Below are 8,225 nucleotides of genomic sequence, written 5' to 3' on the forward strand. Positions count from 1 at the left end.
CTAAATTTAACTACTTTTTAAACTTTCATAATTTTTAACATTTTCTACAGCATTTTAGTATTTGCATAGTATATCTCTTTTTCATCTTAATTTTTTTCTGATCCTTCCTAAAGTGACTATTTAAGACAATATATTTATTATAATCTATTTTATACATTTTAATGTATATGCATTGATTCAAAAGAATATCCTCAAGTACTTTTAGAAGTTAGGAAATAATCTATATCTGGTACTGATGAATGCACAATATAGAAAAGAAAAATATTGTATAACTCTCTCTCAAGGATGCAAACTGACATATAGAGCAATAAATAATTTTATTTATTTTATGGCACAAAGGAGGAGGTAGTAAATTTTCTCCTTTTTGCTATCCTATCTATCTTTATGATTTGAAGAGAAGGATTCTACATGAAATGTAAAAGTTTTCCATCTTTCACTTATAGTAGCTCTGAATTGTTAATTCCAACCTATTTTAAAACAAAAATCATGATCAATAACAATAACAAGGATATTACTAGTAAATATATGCACAATATTATACATGCCTTTATCTAATATTAGCAGCAAGTTTATGTTATTGGTAAATCATTTAATAGCAATTGTGCTCTGTTTAGTATTTTATAAAACAAAGAAAAATCTCCAATTTTAATAACAGCTCATATCAATTTTCTTTTCTTTTTTTTTTAAGATTTTATTTATTCATGAGAGAGAGAAAGAGAGAGGCAGAGACACAGGCAGAGGGAGAAGCAGGATCCATGCAGGGAGCCTGACGTGGGACTTGATCCCAGGATTCCAGGATCATACCCTGGGCTGAAGGCAGGTGCCAAACCACTGAGCCACCCAGGGATCCCCTCATATCAATTTGCAAAGTATTTCTTGCAGTGTATCACTTCCTTCTCACCCATAATGTTAAAATAGGAGTGAATCGTGGCAGTTCTCATATATGAATGTACTAAATGTCAAAGTGTAGGTTTTAATTTAGAGTGATGGATTTATGTAAACCCCTTGCTAAGAATTTTTAACAACCATATTGAAAAGACCATATTAAAAAGTGAAAAAATAATATAGAATTATCTGATAAGGTTTCACAATGAACTTTCTAGATGCACCATGAAGTCTTGGAAAAACAATACAATAATCAAAGCAAAACGTAAATTTTTCTATGTTGTCTAGTATTTACTTTATGGCATAGAAGCCACTTGTAATAGTTGACATCCTGTGACAATTTATAAAATGAAATAAAGCTTGCCACTTCAGGTGTTGAACAAAATGACTGTGCCATTTCCACCTGAATTCCTATGAAACAAAATATCATTTCATCATAGAATGACCCCCATACCCTGCAACTTTTCAAACTTCACTTTTACTTTGATTACGAGTTTGTGTCAGAAATTATAGAAACACATCACCATCCACATCCTCCTCTCCCATTCCTAAACTTACTTTGCCAGTAGGATCATTATGTAACTAGACCTGTTCCCTCAAATATGAAAGATAAAACTCTGGCTTTTCTCTAATAAAGATGCCAATAGCTTCAAAGGCCATTCTGTTCATCCCACGTAAACTGGGGTGCTGTAAACTACCACAAAACCGAAGCAACTGAGACATTGTTTAGAGCAATGACTCACCCTTTACATTGATGGCAATTTGAATAATAAATCTTTTCTTTGCTATGCCACTGAGATTTTGTTTTTATTGTTACAGAAATTAACATTAAGTACTCTCTCTGGCTAACATAGCAGTTAAGCAGTTTATTCATGCAGACCTAATATGAGATGGGTTTTGCATAGACAAAAATAACTCATTCTATTTTGATGCCCACAATTGAGATTCTTCTTTGGAAAATATCTTATAGTTATATTCTTATATGCTGATATTCAAGAAACTCCATAGTTAATTTTAACTGTTACAAGAATGGAAATAAAAGTTATAAGGATAAGGCAATCAAGGTCAAATAATGAAATGTTAACTGTGAAAAACTCTACTTTTAATGAAGGTATTATTTGAATAAGTTAACTTTTCCAAAGCAAAAAGAAACAAACAAACAAAACAACAACAACAACAAAAAAAAACCACCAAGAAACAAAAAACCTCAATATGAATGTGTTGACATTTGCTTGGCTAAAAATCCAAAATACCAGATTCTGTGAAGCAACAGACTTACCCACAAATTGCAAAGTACACAAAGACACTAATTGCAGTAACTGCTCTTTAAACAATCACGTAGAAACGTATCAGTGGATAAGCTGTCAAAGAAATTCCATTTAAGGTTTTCATGAAAACAAAACAGAAAAAGAAAACCTCTTTTTCCAAGGAAGTAGACGATATAGACTCTGTCTAATTATTTTCGGTGTACTGGCTGTTTACTGAAGGAAAATGTTTATCTAGAGAACAGGTGAGATGTGAACTATTTAAATGCTCACATTTTGTTTTTTAATTCTAATTTCAGTAGTTTATGGGCACACAAACAGGGATTTAAAAAAGAGCACCAACGATTTTAATTTCAAAAGCAGACTCATGGAAGCACAGTGAACAGCTACTGCTCTCTCAGTTCTACCAGGCACAGCCCATTATTTCTCCATTTCAGACATCCTGGCAGGCCCAAGTGATGAACCAGATGATAGGTCACTGACATTTGCATAAAATAAGGGTGACTAGAAGTGTCATGTATGTCATTCAACGCAGATTTTTAAGAATGGCAACTAGAGTTACAAATGGGAAATGTGTTTAAAAAAAGGGGGGGGATGTGTTACAAGTCTGTGTATCTAATTTAAATTGGGATACAATACAGAAAAAATTGTTAGGTGCTGACAATTCGGTATCTTTCAGGTTTTGATTTTAAGAAAACAAGATACAGCCCTCTGCCTTCAGTTAAGATCTAGATATCACAAGCGGTGGCCCTATGTACCCTAAGAACAAGAGTCAGATGGAACACCAGCCTTTTCTACCCACCACAGAGCTGAGGATAACAAGAAACATAATAAAACCAAATTCCAGAAAGTGTGATGGCTTTGCTAGGAGAGAAGTGGCCACACATGCTTTCTCTCCTGCTGAAATGGCAGGTGTGGGAAAATATTCTCAAGACAGAGGTACAGCTAAAGTATCCTAAATCTTAATAAATTTGTACTATCCAGGTGTAGGCTGATATGGGAGATTAGAGTCCTGAGGAGTTACAGCCAAAGACTGAGTCTGTTCAACACACCATTTTTTCTTGTGTCCTCAACAGACAGAACCACGCATAACCCACCACAGGCTGGGTCAGGGCAGAAGGGCCGAGAGATTTCCTCCTCCACTCCCTCCTTCACTTTGCTTTATATACGCACAGCAAAGGCCAAAGGCCTGTATAAAAAGCAAAGAGAAGTCTGGGGTGTTGCCAGTGCTCATAGCCTAAGCCCTGATAAACCAAGTCTTGGTCAGAGAATATGTGAAGATAGTGATAAATGCAATAAAGCCAAGAACCAACTCAATTCCACATTAGGTCAATCCACTCCACATTGATGCTTCAAAACAGAAAAGACATGCTTTTTTGAGGGGGGGAGGGGGCAAATAATACTTATATTAGTCTATAATGTTCTTTCACATACCATGTCTTGAATAAAATTTAGACGCATGAGACACAGATACACACAAAGATGACCTATATTAAAAAAAAATGTTTGTATCAGATACAGAAATCATCATTTTCTGTGTGTCTCATATATCTAAATTTTATTCAATACATCTGTGTAATATATTATATATATATTGTTAGAGAGGCTATTGATGTTTACAGTGAAAATGAAAACCATATATTATGAAGTCCCTGACATACATATATATAAAATATATAAGTTCTTTAAAAGGTTCAACTAAAAATGAATTATTTTCAGATTGACAAATAAATGTTACAACTCTCCTTTTTATATTCAATTTTTGTATTGAAATAAAATATAAATATACTCTATGAAAGGATGGTATATGTTTCAAGGAAAAATTTTGGAAATCAAACAAGTTTTTATTTTTGAAGGCAAAGAGCCTCACTCATATCTTGTACATTCACTAATACTTTAAAACTAGAAATGATAAGGTAATTTGATTTAAATATTATGTGACATCTTTATTTTATGTTACTACAAATGCTGTTTTCAAGTTTTATTATAATAATATATTTTATCTTAATAATAGTAAGAGCTGTCAGTGTAAATGACATAGTTTAGTACTGCATATATATTTCTTTATTCCTGTAAAAGCAAACAACATACACCAGCATGTATATTTTTTCAGCTTCAATATCAAAATTTTATTTGTCCTGAACACAATACTAATATCAAACAAAGGTAACAGGGGTTGTTCTGATTTGTGTGAAGAATTAAGCAAAGATATTTCTTAGATAGGACATAAAAAACTCACAACATAAAAGGGACTATTGATAAATTGTGTTTCATCAAAATGTAAACTTCTGTTGTTCAAAAGACAACATGATGAAAATGGAAAGCCAAAGGCTGGGAGGTAATATTTGCAAAATATATCTGATTAAAGACTTGTATTCAGAACATGTAAAGGACTCTCAGGGCTCAATAAGAAAACTCTTGAAAAGACATTTACCAAAGAAGAGCTATGAGTAGTAAGTAAACACATGAAAAAAGGTTCAACATTATTAGTCATTAAGCTAACAAAAATTAAACAAAGATAACACCACACATGTATGAGGAAAACTAACTTTAATAAAATTGATAATACCAAATACTAGCAACTCAAACCCTCATAACATTTTTATTCTAGAAAATGAAAAACGGTATAGCTGGTTGGGAAAGCAGTTTGATAGTTTCTTTTATAGGTAAATGAAAATGTGCCATAGGATTCAGGAATCCCAAACCTAGGTTACTCACCCAAAAGAAGTGGTAACATATGTCTACACTAAGACCCATTGTGATGATTATAGTTAATAGCCAATAATTTTGGTTAATAGCCAAAAACTGAAAATAGCATGTATGCTGTTAATCAGTAAATGGAACAAATGTCATAGTAGAGCCAGAAAGTGATATATGACTCAGCAATCCATAGTAATGAACTGCCTAAAAATACAAAAACATAGATAAATTTTTGAAAGTATTACTTTAAGTGAAAATAATCAGACATAAAAGGATACACAGGCTATGATCCTTATTCCATGACAGTCTGGGAAAACAAAACTACAGAGATAGAACCCTAGCCAGGTTTTACCAAAAGTGGAAGAGGGTGGGTAGAGTAGGGAGATTGAGTACGAAGAGACATGAGAGAACTTTTGGGGGAGATAGAAATATTCTATATTTTGACATCAGTGGTGGTTATGTGAATACACATATATATATATATGCATATACATACATGTATATGCCAAAACACAAAACTGTAAACAACAGAGTGTATGGATTATACTGTGTGGAAATTGTACACTAATAAACATCACAAAAATGTATATATTAGATTTTTAGTTTGTTTGGGTTGTCATCAGGAGCTATTCAAAATGTTTTGGGCCGAATCCCAACAATAAACAGAGAAAAGGAGGTTGTTCTCAATGAAATGGGATGGAACATCTGGTTTGTTCCATGTGATTTTGCTGCTATGAAACTCACACTGGTTTAGTTACACAAAAATGTCAGATGTAGGTTAACAGGTTTAATCAAGAAAAATTTCAAATCATTAAAGTATAATTTGGAATCAAAAATTGGCTTCTGCTTTGGTCATAAGAGCCCAGATTTGTAAACTTTTATATTTCTGAATAATAGTTATTTATAAAGCTTTTTCTAGAACACTCTCAATATTCCGCCCATATTTTGGAAAACATAATTATTTCAAGTCTATATTGTGTTCTTGAAAATACACAACCACATATATGTGCATGATCTCTTTTTCTCATAAACACACATACACAATAAGAATATTTTAAACTGTGCTATTCTATTAAACAAATCTTATATGTCTGAAATTCTATGCATATATCACCACACTGAATTATAGATTATTTATTTATTTATTCATTAGAGACATGGGGGGGGGCAGAGACACAGGCAAAAGGAGAAGCAGGCTCCATGCAGGTTGCCCGACGTGGGACTCGATCCCAGGTCACCAGGACCACACCCTGGGCTGAAGGCAGTGCTAAACTGCTGAGCTACCCGGGCTGCCCACCACTGAATTATAAAATAAGGTTTTCACACAAGTTTTAATTTGTTTGTCGATACCATTCGATTAAGGTCTATCTAATTTAAATTCTGTTTTTTTGTTTTTGTTTTTTGTTTTTTTTGGCTGGGTACAGTATACTTTATTGATGGTACATGACAAGGTAGGGCTCCCCAAGCCCCTCCCCTTCCTCGGGGTCTAGGATATAAATTGGAGGTCAGGAGATTCTCAGTGTGTTGGGGGATTAAGTTGGGGCAGGGACTCCCCAGCAGCTGAGGGCCTCTCTCTTCCTCTTGTTCTTGCTGAGGCTGGTGGTTCAGGAAGCTCTTACTCCTCAGAGGCCATGTGGACCATGAGGTCCACCACCCAGTTGCTATAGCCTAATTCATTGTCATACCAGGAAATGAGCCTGACAAAGTGGTCATTGAGGGCAATGCCAGCTCCAGCATCAAAGGTGGAAGAGTGGGTGTCACTGTTGAAGCCACAGGAGACAACCTGGTCCTCAGTGTAGCCCAGGATACCCTTGAGGGGGCCCTCCAGTGCCTGCTTCTCTACCTTCTTGATGTCGTCATATTTGGCAGCTTTCTCCAGGTGGCAGGTCAGATCCACAACTGACACGTTGGGGGTGGGGACATGGTAGGCCATGCCAGTGAGCTTCCCAGTGAGCTTCCCATTCAGCTCAGGGATGACCTTGCCCACAGCCTTGGCGGTGCCAGTAGAAGCAGGGATGATGTTCTGGGCAGCCCCTCAGCTGTCACGCCACAGCTTCCCAGAGGGGCTGTCCACGGTCTTCTGGGTGGCAGTGATGGCATGGATGGTGGTCATGAGGCCCTCCACGATGCCAAAGTGGTCATGGATGACTTTGGCTAGAGGAGCCAAGCAGTTGGTGGTACAGGAGGCATTGCTGACAATCTTGAGGGAGTTGTCATAGTTCTCGTGGTTCACGCCCATCACAAACATGGGGGCAGCAGCAGAAGGAGCAGAAATGATGACCCTCTTGGCCCCACCCTTCAAGTGAGCCCCAGCCTTCTCCATGGTGTTGAATACCCCAGTGGACTCCACAACATACTCAGCACCAGCATCATCACCCCATTTGATGTTGGTGGGATCTCACTCCTGGAAGATGGAGATGGACTTCCCATTGATGACAAGTTTCCTGTTTTCAGCCTTGACCGTGCTGTGGAATTTGCCGTGGGTACAATCCTACTGGAACATGTAGACCATGTAGTTGAGATCAATGAAAAGGTCATTGATGGCGACAATATCCACTTTGCCAGAGTTAAAAGCAGCCCTGGTGACCACGCGCCCAGTATGGCCAAATCCATTCACTCCGACCTTCACCATCGCGTCTGGGGGATGTGGCTGGCACTGCAACCAGAAGATGTGGCTGTCTGTCGATCTGGGAGGAGCAGAGAGCCAATTCTGCTGTTTTCATTTTCAAAATGAAAGAGTAAAAACAACTAAAGATTTTGGTAGAAAGCATACCAGTTCAATTCTACTTTTTGTTTTGTTGTTGTTATCTCTTGGTTTTTGTTCATGAGATCCTATTTCTTGGTATTCTTCTTAATTTCAGTTAAAAGTCATACATGTTATATATAAAAATGTAGAAGTTATAGATGGCATCAAACTTCCCTAAGGGTTCACCTTTCTTCTGCTAGACAGACAAATGGAGTGGAACATTAACACAGGGAATGAGCAGTTGGACAGAGCTGAATTTATGGAAAGCCTGAGACCCCCTTATACCTGATAGACTTTTTGGATTTTCATAAATAGCCACATTTATTCAACTTGAACCTTCTGCATAATCCCAATTCTAATTTCTGGTTTCTTTCCACTGTGAGATGACAGAAAACTCTGCTATACATCATAGAAAATTAGTATTTTAGTCCCTCTCTCACCAGGTACAACTTCATAATTTCATACAATCTCTTGAGGAGGAATTCGGTGTTTTGATTCCCCTTATATCACTGTGGGTTTTTTTTGTTTGTTTTGGTTTTAGTTTAGCCCTTAGAGACCCCTAAGACTTCTTAGCTTTTCTCCATTTCCCAGAAGGGGTTATCTGTCCAGGCAAACCTCAATTCTCCAAG

At 36.5% G+C, this 8,225-nt stretch overlaps 1 pseudogene; it reads right to left on the bottom strand.

Moving 5' to 3' along the window:
- Window positions 1-6,465: 6,465 nt before the first annotated feature.
- Window positions 6,466-7,482, bottom strand: LOC129514544 (glyceraldehyde-3-phosphate dehydrogenase-like; annotated as a pseudogene).
- Between the last annotated feature and the right edge of the window lie 743 nt (window positions 7,483-8,225).

Source organism: Nyctereutes procyonoides, unplaced genomic scaffold (assembly GCF_905146905.1).
Source record: "Nyctereutes procyonoides isolate TBG_1078 unplaced genomic scaffold, NYPRO_anot_genome, whole genome shotgun sequence".
Lineage (NCBI taxonomy): Eukaryota > Metazoa > Chordata > Mammalia > Carnivora > Canidae > Nyctereutes > Nyctereutes procyonoides.